Source organism: Schistocerca cancellata, chromosome 1 (assembly GCF_023864275.1).
Source record: "Schistocerca cancellata isolate TAMUIC-IGC-003103 chromosome 1, iqSchCanc2.1, whole genome shotgun sequence".
Lineage (NCBI taxonomy): Eukaryota > Metazoa > Arthropoda > Insecta > Orthoptera > Acrididae > Schistocerca > Schistocerca cancellata.
This window is the reverse complement of record NC_064626.1, coordinates 1,168,435,997-1,168,452,444: the sequence shown is the minus strand read 5'-3', so window position 1 is coordinate 1,168,452,444 and position 16,448 is coordinate 1,168,435,997.

The following is a 16,448-nucleotide window of genomic DNA, read 5'->3' as shown; positions in this document are numbered from 1 at the left end:
TAGTGAGACGCGAAGTGTGTCCTGAAATAAGACACGAATTTCGAGTAATGAGAAGCTGGCTGTCTTTGCCGGCAGAGTCCTGCAGAAAGGTCGCGAAAGTACGTACTCTCTCAGTTAACTGCCCAAAATAAAGGCCGCAAAATGTTTTCCACGTACCTCTCACTGTTAATTATTTCCTGAAAAAAAAGGCCTTTTATTCTCCCACCGCTAATAGCGCACCTCACTCCCATGTTTTAATCATGCAGGTGTTCCTCGTATATTACGATATGCTTTTCAGAAGTCCAGTAACTGTTATTTTGTGAATTAACATACCCACTTTAATGGAACCTTGATACGTCTGGAAAAAGTTAGGTTGGTTGGTTGATTTGGCGGAGGGGACCAAACAGCGACGTCATCTGTCTGTCGGATTAGGGAAGGATGGGGAAGGAAGACGGCAGTGACCTTTCAAGGGAACCATCCAGCATTTGCCTGAAGCGATTTAGGGAAATTTTGAAAAACCTAAATCAGGATTGCCGTACGCGGGTTTCAACAGTCGTCCTCCCGAATGCGAGTCAAGTATGCTAACCGCTGCGCCACCTCGCTCGGTGGAAATTAGGTGAGAATCAATTTCTCCAACATGCAACCTATTCAAAATCCATTCACAAAACCCAAACCTTTTTATAGGGTCATATACTTTAAGTTCCCCCACTGCAGTTATTTTATAGGGCTGTAACTTGAATAACTTTGCAGCTATCTGAACAGGGCCATAGCAGATTCCCATTTCTCAGAAAGCCGTCCAGTAGTAACAAAAGTTTATTCCGTATGTCGTTGTCTATATTTCTGTAAAGAACACTCGCATTCACGAAATTTATTTACCAATCGATGAATGACACTGCGATTAGCAGCTGAACAACAGGAAATTTCTTTCGAAATAAGCTCCTTATTGCACATGCTGAATCTTTACACGTGTATGGATTATACACGAGTACTCTTAGGCGAATAGAATACTTGTATTTCCCCATTTCATGTGAAACTTCTGCGCAAGCATTGGACACAAACAATCATCTCGCTGCGGTGGCGGGAACAAAATCCCCGCCAGCGCCGCCGCCGGCCGGATGTCGGCGGGGAAAAGAAAATCCCCGCCGGGAGGTTGTGTTGACGGCTGATTACCCTGTATTACGAAGTACAATGAAGAGCCAGAGAAACTGGTACACCTGCCTAATATATTGTAGGGCCCACGCGAGCATGCACAAGCGCCGCGACAATACGTGGCGTGGATTCGACTAATGTCTGAAGTAGTGCTGGAGGGAATTGACACCATGAATCCTGCAGGGATACCCATAAATCAGTAAGAGTACGAGGGGGTAGAAATCTTGTAACAACAACGACTCTGTACTATTGTACATATAAGTAATTATTTTCATCTGATTTTACGATAAACTTGTGTAATTGATGTTCTGATTTCATTTCTTTTTGTTTCATGCCATTATGTTAAGAAAACTGTAAATAAGTTTCAATGTGAATATTAATGTTTATGTCAAAGGTCAAGTGATATTGTATAGAACTGAAATGTAACAAACGTTGAAACTGTTGTAAGATGTTTAAAATTGTAACTGTGCGTCTGGTCCATACGCAGACAATGTGTTAGGATATGTAGAATGCAAAACGTCGGGTGAATACCCGGTCTGTCAGGGAGCGGTAAAAGGTGGATGGCAGGCGAACGCGGGAAAATGCACGCGGGCACTGCACGGCACAACGGGCAGAGTTGTAGTTGGAGTTTGGCACTGGTTTGAGCAACACCTTCTGGAGAGAGGAGGCTCTCCTGGAAGACGTAGGTTCACTGAGCTTCGGGTATGCCGTTCCAACGCCCACACAGCATGGCAAAATTCCATAGGCACTAAATGAAAAAGTATAGCGACGCTAAGAAGAATTAAAGTGTCGATACGTCAAGAGCCATAGCTGTGGTTGTATGTGTGCTCTGAGCCTCGCCATCTTGCAGCCCGCCAACCGCCGCATCGATACCCTTTAGTACGGTATTCGTATGGATCAGAGAGTGAACTGTGTTTGTTTGGTGCAATAATAACCTAAATTTTACCAGAACTTTTCCATCATTTAATTATTTTCACAACTAACCAAGACAGGGTCCTTTCCAAACGTTGTGCAATCCGAGTGTCCCGAATGAAAATTAAAAATTGTGTTAATAATAATTATTTGCAGAACGAGCTATATTAGAATGGTGTTTAAAGAAATGTTTTGTTAATGAACCAGTAAATGAATAGCGAAGGTCTAACGAAGTCGAAAGATAACTTTAGTATTGATATAGTAATGAAGTTTATTATTTCGAGACAGATTTAAAGGCATTTAAATGAGGAGTAAATAAGATGAAAAGAGTAGTAACTTATACACTGGAAATCTTGAATCATTTCTTTAAATACAACGATCATAACAGTTTCAAGGTCTCCCCCCTTCATTCATTTGAATTCTGAAGTGTGCTAAATTGGTTTGAGCAGCAAAAGTTAAAGTTAATATAAAAGCCAAAATTTATCAGTTTTTTATCTTTATCTAAATTGACATTTTGTGTGTGGCATGAAAGTACAATTTCTAGGGTAACCTATGCCCGATTTTAATCAGATTAATAGACAGTATAAAGTTTTGTAGTAAACATAATAGTGTAGTATTATGTATTCATGAATTTTCATATCAGTACAGAACGTGAAACTATCAGTTCAATAGATTTTCTGGTTCTAAAATTCTACTACATTATGCAGTATTACAACTTGTTGTTTTGCATGAATATATACCAACTTGTACAGGGAAGAAGCTCACATAATGCCAAATTAGGCTGGCGACCGTATTATTGTCACGTTGGTAGCGTCTTCTGGTTTGCTTTTGATCCATCCTGACGTGTGATTGCATTTCGAACTTACTTGACGTATCATTGTTATTACAGAGTGGATGTAAGTCTGATTTGACTCCATTCAGGTATACGCGCTCGATATCTATGCGAAAATCCTTTCTCATAAGGTGAATCCTGCTCACTTACCATAGCACAGGCTTTAACGAGTACTGTGTCAGGGATTACAGTCTCTTCTGAACAGCACGTTACAAGGCATCCCAGATATGCTCAATGATGTTCATGTCTGGGAAGTTTGGCGGCCAGTGAAAGTGTAGAAAATCAGATTAGTGTTCCTGAAATCACTCTGTAACAATTCTGGACACGTCAGGTGTCACATTGTCCTGCTGGAATTGCCCAAGTCCATCTCAGTGCACAATGGACATGAATGGATGCAGGTGATCAGAAGGATGCTTTCATACATGCCAGCTGTAAGAGTCGTATCTAGACGTATCAGGAGTCCCATATCACTCCAAGAGCGCACGCCCCACATTACAGAGCCTCCACTAACTTGAATATTAGCCTGCTGACATGCAGGGTCCGCGGATTCATGAGGTTGTCTCCATACCCGTACACGCCCATCGGATAGATGTTTCCAGTCATAAACAATGCAATGTCGGTGTTGAAGGGCCCAGGTGAGGCGTAAAGCTTCGTGTCGTGCAGTCATCAAGGGTACACGAGTGGGCCTTCGGCTCCGAAAGCCCATATCGATGACGTTTCGTTGACTGGTTCGCACGCTGGCACTTGTTGATGGCCCATCACTGAAATCTGCAGAAAACTATTGAAGGCTTGCACTTCTGTCACGTTGAACGATTCTCTTCAGTCGTTGTTGGCCCCGTTATTACAGGATCTTTTTCCGGCCGCAGCGATGGCGGAGATTTGATGTTTTACCGGATTCACGCTGCAATCGTGAAATGGTCGTACGGGAAAATCCCCATTTCATCGCTGCCTCGGAGATGCTGCGTCCCATCGCTAACAATAACGCCACGTTCAAACTCACTTAAATCTTGATAACCTGCCATTGTAGCAGCAGTAACCGATCCGTCAACTGGGCCAGATACTTCTTGTCTTATATAGGTGTTGCTCACCGCAGTGCCTTATTCTTTCTACATATCTCTGTCGTTGAAATACGCATGCCTATACCAGTGTCTTTGGCGTTTCAGTGTAGTTAGTGATGTAAATCAACGGCCAGTCATCTTGGGCCGTCATATCTATATGCAAACAGTTTGTCTGAAGCTTATGAAGTAGACACGATTATCTGCGAAATTCTAAAATATGTATGCTACTTACAGTCAAAGTGAATTGACCCTTGAAGATCAGACAATTGTATAGTATACTAGTGGTCAGCTAGCTAGAGTTGCAGGTTACCTATCTAACAGCTTCCAGGGGTAAAGAAAGTCTGACTTTCAGTATTTCGTATAATCACTGTTCGAATATAAAAATTTAAAATATCATAAGGGATCATTGAGAAGTATAATTTTACATGAAATGTGGATTCAGTAGGTCAGATATTTAAGTTAGAAACTGTGCGAATGTCTTGAGGCAGCGCAACAGAAGGCGCGCGGATTACCCAGACTCTGTTCATAATGAGCACCTTCCAACAAACTTTACACCAAATTTCACTTTTTCGAAACTTTTTCTCGCTTTAAATGTTTTACATTCTTAACATTCAAATGGTTCAAATGGCTTTGAGCACTATGGGACTCAACATCTGAGGTCATCAGTCCCCTAGAATTTAGAACTACGTAAACCTACCTAATCTAAAGACATGACACACATCCATGCCCGGGGCAGGATTCGAACCTGCGACCGTAGCGGTCGCGCGGATCCAAATTGAAGCACCCAGAACTGCTCGGTCGAAGTGGCCGGCTCTTAACGTCAAATATACGATGCATTACCTCAGTGGTATTGCAACGAGCCGCTTTGTACTCGGGAGTTCCTTTCGTTAAGGAATCGAGTGTGGGAAGTTACTGTTGAAATTTGATCGCCGTACATCGTGTTCCGATAGACCATGAGATGACAGCTGTTACCGTTCCTTTGTGCAGCAGGGATGACACGTTCAACACTATTTATAGCTCTCATATTCTTTGCAGTCGCTTTTGGTGTTGCGTTACGTCAGCTACAGGCTCCTTTGTGGTGTCGAGACGTTCCTTTCCTCCACGGCACGTTTACTTTCAACATTTTACTGGCGTATTTAAGCGTATTCTAAGTTCGGCCTGTGACTTTCCAGAGGATTTTTTTTTTCAGAAATTCAGCACAGACATAGGAAAAAACTGATTGACGTGAAACAAAGCTTGCGTCATATGTACACGACATCTCGTAAACAATCATGTGGATTCTGGATTGTGATCATAATACATCTCATAAAGGGCATCATGGTGTGTAGAGCGGTGGCACGTTATAAACAGGAAAGAAGATGCAGAACAGCGGATGTCGATTTTTCGTTCCCTCTGTGACACGTACAAGTCTAATGATTACTTGGTATGCATATGAGCACCTGGTATCGTTCGCGATACTTATAAATACAGTAGAAGACGTCACTTCTACTACATACAGAATACAACCGAAGTAATATAAATTTTGTTTCACTGTTTTAATGTTTTGTTGCTGTTGAGGCGTCCGGCAAAATTTTTATATAAATCAAAGTTACAATGTCTGGAAACGTCTGCTCTTACTAGACGAATTTTACATTGTCGTTCTAGGTAGTTAAATGGAGAGTTTTTTCACGCTGTATTTTTGAAGCAAGTTGCACAAAAATCTTATTCGCTTTGATTGTACATGAATGTGTGTTCCGTCTATGCAACTAAATGAAAGGTTTGTTTTTTGCCATCGTGTTTCACTTCTTTTAGTTATGAGTCATCTTCAGTGGACTATAATATATGATTTTTTTTCAAATAATAAATGTATTATGTAGAATTTCCAATATGTTACTATGTTGCGTTTTGTCATCTTTTTCTCTTGTTTTTCGGATTAGAAACAACTTTTGTAGCACAAATTTCGTGATTTTAAATTGTCGTCTGGTGTTACTTACGTTGTTAGTCCATATGTGTGGTCCTGGAGAAGTCTTCATTCGGTCCCCATGCTCCATCTGGCCGATTTCCGGCGTTTTTCAGCCACATTTATTACAGCACATCACTTATACTTTTCATTTTGTGTGTTTAAAGCGTGTAGTGTTGCCAATTGTCGCAGTGTATGTTGATGTTTAAATTATTTTGTGTATGTGTGTGTGTGTGTGTGTATGTGTGTATAGACGATAATTTAACATCACGAAATTTGTTCTACAGAAGTTGTTTCTAATCATAAATAAAACAAGCGGAATGCGTATGGCAGGAAACAGACTGCCTTTCATTTACGAGGTGCCTTCAAGTTCTAAGGCCTCCGATTTTTTTCTCCGGACTGGAAAGAGATAGAAACATGCGCATTGTTTTAAAATGAGGCTGCGTACATTGTCAGTATGCCCCACAGATGGCAGCACCGTACAGCAGATGGAAGTTTACCGCCAGCGGCGAGAATGAGAACTGTTTTAAATACTTAAAATGGCGACGTTTTCCTTACTTGAACAGCGTGCAATCATTCGTTTTCTGAATTTGCTTGGTGTGAAACCAATTGAAATTCATCGACAGTTGAAGGAGATATGTGGTGATGGAGTTATAGATGTGTCGAAAGTGCGTTTATGGGTGCAACAGTTAATGAAGGCAGAACATCGTGTGACAACAAACCGAAACAACCTCGGGCTCGCACAAGCCGGTCTGACGACATGATCGAGAAAGTGGAGAGAATTGTCATCGCCTCCAGAGTTGGCATTTCTGTGGGTTCTGTGCACACAATCCTGCATGACGACCTGAAAATGCGAAAAGTGTCATCCAGGTGGGTGCCACGAATGCTGACGGACGACCACACGGCTGCCCGTGTGGCTTGTTGCCAAGCAATGTTGACGCGCAATGACAGCATGAATGGGACTTTCTTTTCGTCGGTTGTGACAATGGATGAGACGTGGATGCCATTTTTCAATCCAGAAACAAAGCGCCAGTCGGCTCAATGGAAGCACACAGATTCACCGCCACCAAAAAAATTTCGGGTAACCGCCAGTGCTGAAAAAATGATGGTGTCCATGTTCTGGGACAGTGAGGGCGTAATCCTTACCCATCGCGTTCAAAAGGGCACTACGGTAACAGGTGCATCCTACGAAAATGTTTTGAAGAACAAATTCCTTCCTGCACTGCAACAAAAACGTCTGGGAAGGGCTGCGCGTGTGCTGTTTCACCGAGACAACGCACCCGCACATCGAGCTAACGTTACGCAACAGTTTCTTCGTGATAACAACTTTGAAGTTATTCCTCATGCTCCCTACTCACCTGACCTGGCTTTTTCCAACAATAAAAGACACTCTCCGTGGTCGCACATTCACCAGCCGTGCTGCTATTGCCTCAGCGATTTTCCAGTGGTCAAAAAAGACTCCTAAAGAAACCTTCGCCGCTGCCATGGAATCATGGCGTCAGCGTTGTGAAAAATGTGTACGTCTGCAGGGCGATTACGTCGAGAAGTAACGCCAGTTTCATCGACTTCGGGTGAGTAGTTAATTAGAAAAAAATCGGAGGCCTTGGAACTTGAATGCACCTCGTAGTTGCATAGAAGGAACACACCTCCACGAATTTGGAAGGAACTAAGTAACGACGGACAGTGAAAAAAACGACGGCCTTTGTCTTGCTCCTTGAAGCACCCGGCATCTGCTTATCACCGACTCGCTGCCGGCGGACGACTGCTCCAGAGGCGGGCGGTGCTCCGCAAGTGTCTTTTTTAAGAAACAGCTGTAAGTTAACTATTACTAATTTAGCCTCTAAAATTACCCATTAAAGCTACCCTTCACTTAATATTCAAAAGGAGACATCTAACAGTTTTAATGAAAGAGAATAATAATAAAAAGTGAGAGATAGAGAGAAAATCGAAAGAACAGAAAATACTAGGGAAATTTGCCATTATTACAAAAATGTATCTGGGAAGCGACAAATACCATCACAGATTTTTAGTGATTTCAGTTGCCAGGACACTCATCGTCTAGTTGCTCTTTCATATAAACTTCAGAAACAGCGTGAATGCGAAGCCAAGTAGAAGGCGTAGTGCAGTATTTCCCATTCCACTACTGTGGTGATACTGAACATCAGGGCTCCCTTTCAAACTCGACTTTGGTTCCGAAGACAACTCTGCTTAGAAAACGAAGACAAACTAACGGCCTGTTGGAAGTACGAGGGTTGTTTTTTAAGTAAGGGCCGTTCGCGCGTATAGTCCCGTAGTTCGCGCGGACGCCGTAACAAGCCACCGCGCCACTTGCCGGCATCCTTCCCGTTCACACTGATGCAAGTTGCAGCTCTGTAACTGACGTGTACGCATCGCTGTGCTACTGTATAATGTTTACGATTATTGAATCGCCCGCCGCGTGTGAGATACGGTCAGTGATACGTTTTTTGACCGCGAGAAGCCTATCAGCTGCAGAAATTCATCGTCAGTTAACAGAAGTTTATGGCTTGAATGCAATGAGTGAAGGTAAAGAGCGTCAACGGGTTGGAGAGTTTAAAAATGGCCGTCAAAACGTCCATGACGAAGAACGCTCAGGCTGGCCCTCTGTGATCACTGATGATTTAGTGGCTACGGTCGAAACAAAGATTCGTGAGGACAGAAGATTCACAATTTCCACTCTTTCTTTGGAATTTCCACAAGTTTCAAGATCGGTTTTGTACAAAATTGTGTCTGAAAACCTAAACTTTAAGAAACTTGTTCTCGGTGGGTACCCAAACTCCTCACAGAGGACTACAAAGGGAAGAGATTTGCCACTTCATTGGACTTTTTGATTCCTTACGAGGAAGAAGGGGATGACATATTGAGTCAAATTGTCACTGGAGATGAAACATGGGTATCCCATATCACTCTCAAAAGCAAACGACAATCGATGGAATGGCGACACACAACCTCACCCATCAAGGTCAAAGCCAAACAGACGCTGTCAAAGCGCAAGATTATGGCAACTGTGTTCTGGGACCGGCGCGGTGTTTTGCTAGTGGACTTTATGCCACGAGGAACAACAATCTACTCAGATGCCTACTGTGCAACTTTAAAGAAGCTCCGCAGAGCAATTCCAAACAAAAGGCGCGGCATGCTGACAAAAGGAGTTTTGCTCCTGCACGATAACGCTAGGCCTCACACCTCTCAAAAGGCTCGGGATTTGATTGATTCTTTTGGCTGGGAAGTTTTGGACCATGCACCACACAGCCCTGACCTTGCACCTAGCGATTTTCACCTTTTCCGGTACCTGAAACACCATCTTGGCCGGCAGCGCTTCAATGATGACGATGAAGTGAAAGCGACCGTGAACTCTTGGCTGTCGGAGCAGGCGGCCGAATTCTTTGAAGAGGGAATTAAAAACTTAGTTGTACGGTATGACAAGTGCTTAAATAAACAAGGCAACTATATAGAAAAATAGGTAAAAGTGTGTAGAATCAGAAAAAAAAAGTTTTTACAAAAGTAATTGTATATTTAAAAAAAAAAAAAAACGGTCCTTACTTAAAAAACGACCCTCGTAGTTCCCTGCATTCCTATTCTGGTATTGAGCCCATCACCTTCTCTAAAGCACGTTTCCTTTAAACTTTTTATGGGAGTTTTTAAGCATCGTGTAAGTCAAGGCTGTTATTGTCCTAGAGGAAAACAAAATTTTATACAATCACGTATTTTATAAAAAGGCACTGATGTAAAACAAAGCTTGTTTAATAGATACACAACATCTTGCAAACCATATATCCAAAAAGCAGGAACATTCTGTCTTCCTGGATTCCCGCAAGGCATTCGATACTGTACGTTATCGGCTACTAAGAAAGATAAGATCACACCGACTGTTCTGAAATATGTGATTGGCTCTACAAATATTCGACGGACGGGACACAGACACCGAAAAGTTTCAGATTATGTAATGTAAGACAGAGATTTCGAAACCAGATTATAAACTTCAAACCATTTCCAGAAGCGGATGTGGATTCTGACCACACATTATTGATTATGAACTATTAACTAAAACTGAGAAACTGCAGACAGATACCTGTATAAACTAAAAGAACCAGAGTTGTTGAGAAGTTCAAAGAGAGTATTAGGAAACAATTGACACAGGTGAAACGACTACAATACATGACGAACAGGTAACTTCGATAGGCGAAACAGTGAATGCTGACTACGTGAAAACCGCAGGGACTTTAGGAGAAAAGAGAAGCAGCTGTACGCTGTTGGAAGAGAAGTGAGTAGTAAGGAAAGACAGGAAGGATGAATGATGGAAAGAATGCGTAGAATAGCTACACCTGCGAAATAAAGACAACGTTGTAGAGGAGGAAGTAAATCAAGACGAGATGGGAGATACTGTGAGTAAAGTTTGACAGAGTATTGAAAGACTTAAGTCGGAACAAGGCCCTTGGGGTAGACGACACATTGTCAGGACTGCTGAGACCGTTGAGAGAGTCGTCCATGATAGAACTCTTCTATATTGTGTGCAAGATGTATGAGACAGGTGAAAGACCTGCTGGCTACAGGAGAACGTAATAACTCCAGTTCAAAAGGAGGTAGGTGAATGTTAACGGACCATCGGTTTAAGAAGTCATGGTTCAAAATACTAACACGAATTATGTACAGAAGAAAGGAAGGACTGGTTCTGGGGATATTTACGAACACGTGAAGCAATAATGACCCTACGACATACACCGATGTGCCAAAACATTATGACCACCTGCTCAAAAGCGTGTTGTTCCCCTTTTCAGAAGAAGTACAACAGAGATCTTGCTCGGCATGGATTCTACAAGTCCTTGACAGGACTCCAGAAGTACGTGGCACCAGATGTCTACGTAGAGGTCAAGTGATTCCCTCAAGTTACGGGATGGTGGTTTACGCACACTCAGCTAGCGCCCGATATGTATTCCAGTGGGTACAAATCAGGCCAGGACATCAGTGTGAGTTCTCTGTAGTGCCCTACAAACCTCTGTAGCACTATTCTCACCTCGCAACACGGACACTTATCCTGCCGCAAGATGTCATCACCGTTTGGGGAGACTTCACGCATGAAGCGATGCAGGTGGTCCGCAAAAATATTCACATAGTTCACTGCCGTCGTGATGCCTTCGATTACCACCATACAGATGCCATGGAAGTACATCTCTGAGTACCTGACAGCATAATTCTGCCCTCAGCGGCCTGCATTGTGGCGCGATGCATGTTTCGTGCAGCCATTCGCTTGGATGACAGCGTGTAAGGACCCAACCATCGACCTGGTGTAACAAGAAATGAGATTCATTCGACAGTCGACACGTTTCCATCGATTCATGGTGAATACTAAGAGATGATGTGCCTACTGCAGTCATAACTGGTTATGTCGTTGTGTCAACACATAAAGACGTAGGGTCATGTGATACGGAGCTCCATGTTCAACACTCGGTGTGCTCCGAAACACTTGTGTCTGTACCAGCACTGTGCTCTGTCAGCAGATCCACCACAGATCCCTGCCTGTCTTGGATTACACAGTGGGGTGTCCTCAGACCTCTACGTTTTGTGATGAGATATGGTCGTCCAATACCTAATCGTTATTTCGCCATCCTTCAACCACTTTCCGCGGGTGCTCACGGCAAGCGTACGCCAACGGGCGACCGGATTCGGCATTTCACTGATTCTCGTTTACAGCAGCAGCGCCACAACAATGTACCCTTTCTCAAAACCGTATATCAGTGGATTTCCGCATTTGCGTCCCGTATCTTCGCTATAATGACTCCACATTTGTCCCTCTTTCGCTTACTGCATCAAGTGCCTGCAACACTACCAGGAGTCATTCAACGTTGCGGTGGGCAGTCGTCATAATGTCTTGGCTCATTACTGTATCTTAAAAGCTATGTTAAAGAAAGACAAACCTACGTTTGTAGATCATAGCGTGTAGGCTTTCACGGCCGGCATCTTAGCCCGGAAGTTTTAATTACTACGTTTGTAGAATTTATTGTGTTTTTGTCCCACTGTATTTTATTTTTCCTTTGCGTACTGTAGGGAAGCAGCATACTCACGCCTTATAAAATTCACATTAGTCTTTCCATTGTGTGCCAGCCAGTCCACTGTAACTAGCTCTGACGTCATAAATGTTGCGCAATACTTTAAAAATCAAGTAAATAACCTGAAACGTTTCTAGCATGTCAGGAGTAATACTAAATCAATATGTGTTGAATATCATTTCAATAACTTTAACCAGTTTCGAAACTTGGACGTTTTTCTGTAAAAATCATTGGCGCAACAGAAAAGAGCTAGATACTTAAAAATTTATATTTAGATTCCTTCTTCATAATAATTTAGGAGAAACAGTATTCTGGATCTCACAAATTAAAATTTTAGTTGAAATTCATGATTTTCTGGTTTTTGTCTTAAAAATTAAGGAAGCAAGATAGATTAAGTAGGCGAATAAATAAAGCTACAATGTTTAACTTTAAGTAGAAGGGAGATCCGCTATAATCATAAAGATGTGAGACGTTTCAACTGACTAACTATAAAACTATAGCGATAGCGTATCTCCAAAGGGCAAGTTCAGAGCTCGTCTACTGCATGTAGTGTAATTAAATTAATTCTCTCGCCCAAAATATTTGACTTAGCCATGTCAGACTTTTATTATGATTACTTACCTGTGTGCTGATTGCACATTTAAATTGAAAGCTTCATCGGCCATCAGCATAGGAAGCAATGATTTATTCGATAACTTAAAGTGGTGCATTACTAGCCCAGCGGCTAGTCGGGAGAGTGGACTTGATCAGGCGTTCCCTTAGCCGTCTGCACCGCAGCTTTATATGTAAGAACGCTGCGTGAGAGAAAAAAGCCCCAGTTCTTTCCAGAGGCTGATTAGCGCACCACCTGTGCCGGGAGTCGCGTCGCGTCGGTATCATTGCTATAAACAGCCTCGGATGCCGTAATAAGTTACTCAGGATACGCGTAACCATGAAATCGTTTTCGAGTGAAGTGTTAATTCTGGGATGACTTTAATGATCTATCTTCAGTTTGCGTATGTCGTATTTTCACGTGCCGCCGTGGGACAGACATTCTACCATTATTTAGCGTGGCGTTTGATGAACATTATCATCAAATTATGCTGAGCATTCACTTAAACATTTAATTTGAACAGTTATACAGTAGTTGCATCAGCACATTAGACTCTGAACTGCTCTGGTAGTTGGACTGTGTGGATTCTTTTTCTGTGACTTTCAGAATATAGTGAACATTTTAGAGAGAATGGTTTTTGATTATGAATCCCAGATAATCTCCTAATTCCTCAGAGCTATAAGCTGTAGCTATAAATGTATTTCTCAGATGAAATGGGCGCTAGGAATTCTGATTACAGGCTTCACGTTTTGCTAATCACTTTCTGGCTGCCAATATTGTAGTTAGAGAGCCAGTGTTGAGAACGGCAAACAGCATAAATAATAGGAACATATAATAACAATTAATTTCCACCCAGCACCCCACAGTACACTTGTAAGCGAACGTGTAACACCTACATAGATTGGAGGTAGGTTTATACTATGTAAATGTGTATCTATAATTATGAAGTGTTTGTTCTCTGTCAGTTAAAGTCATTGATTTGTGACAGGAAATATAAAGTCTGTAATGTATGTATGGTAAAAGCTAAATGATGTTTATAATAATGAAATTTTATAATATATGTATGTTCATAAAGAAAAATTTGTTTATTGGAAGCTGGTTCATGCTTAGGGAACTTGTATTGTGAAATATAAAAACTGTAGGGAAGTCCCTCTGCAACGGAAGTGGCGTGGCGCGAGGTAAAAGGTGGTTTTGGCGGTCGATCTAGGTGGCTCCTTGGTGGGAACAGGAGACAGTCAGTGGCTAGCCGTTGCACGGTAAACATCGAGGGTGCCAAGGGAGGCATTTGGAAGTTGTTTTGGTATGGAATTTTGCCTCTGATGTGGATTCTGCTGTTGCAAGGTGCCCTTGGCAATGAGGAATGGCTCTAATACGATCAAAAATCCGTCGCCAAGAAGAAATAGTAAAGAGCATTCAACTTCAAGAGCCCCGAGTACAGTTAGTCTCCACGTCGCTTGCCACCACTATTTCGTCACTGCTCCACCAACTTCAGGCACACAGATATGTATTGTAGCATGGACCACTTAATTTGTGTGAGTGTTTTCAATAATAATCCAAGTGCTATAAACCTGTGTTTTGAACCCTAACATTATCCTAATCACGAACCGATGCAGGATCCCCTCCTAAGTGTGCAGAAAACCCAGTATCCTGTTTCCAACAAAATAGTGATTTTTTTTTTTTTTGTATATTAAATGTGCCAGAATTCAGTGCCAGAGTGTGTAAATGTTACTGTCTAAAATACCTGCTTCACAGGTGATAAAAAGGGCACGTAAGTTTAAACTTATTTGAAATAATCGAGCTCACTGTTGAGTAAATTGCTTTAAAGGATTAAAACAAAAATTATTACGAGTGGGGCTAAGCATTAATTTTGGTTGAATTGAACCAAAGAAATCATAGAGTTTGGCTAGTGAGACAGTGTCAGTTTATGGGTCCCCATTATATTCTTCTCTTATTAGAAAGATAAATGGAATATTGTCACTGCTAAAGAAATCTGATGCATTTCCATAAATGAGAATATAAACAATGTAATTGTAATATTATTTAATTTTATGTGTGGTATTTGCATGTCAGTCAAGTCAGAAATCTTTTCATGGCCAACTTTAGTTCAGTGTTTCCTGCAGTAACATCCCAGTACTCAATCAGGTGATGGTAGTAATTGCAACTGTTATTATTATGAGTGGGGTACAATCTTGCTTTCTATGATTACTGGTTTGTGCATTAATAGTAACTACTGCTGCCCACAGCTTAGATCGCCCTGTACTCGTGTATATCCATTGTGCTATTCAAAGGGAGTCTTAACGAAAGTCACTACGATAGCTAATATTTAATTTCCTTAAACATAATGTTCCAAATTAATATGCCTAATTAGGCTGACGACCGTTTATTGTTTCATTTGTATGAACTTTTCTACTTTCATGAAACCCCTAAGTTAAAGCCTGTGTAGTTTTTCTATTAATTGCATTATATATCGAAATTACTATCTGATACTTTCATCCGTTAGACACACGAACGGTTAAAATCAAAAATCCTCCCAGAGTGTAACACTGGTTAGTATTAGTGTTCTAAACCGACCGATTCCACTTGTGACCGATTCGCCTTTTTGTTTCAAATGTTCAAAACGTGTGTAATCGACTCATTTTTAGTGTTATGTAGCAGGGAAAGGAATGCTTTCTAGCTAAGACCGTGACAATATTTACCTGGATGACTCGCTAGTATTGCTTAATATGAAAGTAATAACTTTCAGTGTAATTTCTGTACCGTTCTGTAGTGTTGGCCGCGCTACGGAAAGTGAATCCGTTTAGCTGTGGAATTTCGGCCCCCCACGAGTGTACCACTACCTGGCGGGACTGCCTTACAAAAAAGAATGACCTTCGTCCCTCACGCTGACCAACGTGTCGCTCCTCAGAGTAATCCAGCTTTTAGTTCGCTCAGTAGAACATTTTCATTAAGACTGCACAGCATTACACTGTTATTATTAACATTAACAACAATCTCTAACACAAATTTTGATACGTGTTTCCTAACAGACTACTATTATTAGAAAGGCACATATTTATGTTTTTAACTTCTATCCAAAGCGATGTGTGGATAATGGAGTTGCATTTGCTGTATTGGTCTGCCACACAAGATATTACATACACAAAACTTTATATGGCCTACATGGATTTGGTTTTATCCGCACCCCTGTAGCAAACAGCTTGCATCTATATAGCCTTACCTTACGGCAGATTCACTGAAAGAAAACTATATCTACGGAGATTGTTTTGGTCGACAGCTTTGATGCAGCTATTTCAATACTTTATTTGAGTTTATCTTTAAAACTGCCAGATGTAAATTTACTTTAACGACTTTTGTAGCAATAATTTTACTTGGAAATAGGATGGAAGTAGACTGAGATATTCTGTACGGGGTTTAATGGCTGCCATCTTTACTTTGAATAATTACATAAAGTGAATATTCTGATAAAGCAAATTTGAAGGTAAGAAATCTCATTAAGTTGAATTTCACAATGACATATTAACGCTTCTACACTTGTTGTCTCTTCAATTTAAAAGTAAACAACTATTATTGGAAGTTACTTTGATATGACACTGCAAGAATGTTGTAACACCAGTCACTAAGATTTCTTGGCCGTGCAGAATGATGCGAAATTTACATTTAATAAAATGGGCAGGGAACTTTGGATTGTTATATGACTTTTGGACAATGATTCTGACAATTAATTTTAACACAAATATGTTAGAACTTTGGCAAACCATGGGGTTGTCTGTAACATTCTCATATAGTGCTACAGACTGTTAATACGAAAATGTCTTGCCTCGTTCGTTGCAGTCGTATCGGAGTTTGCTGTATGAAAATCTGGATAGCCTCTTCAAGTCTCCTGTGATGGAATTAATTAATAACTACCACCCACTTGCAGTAGCCT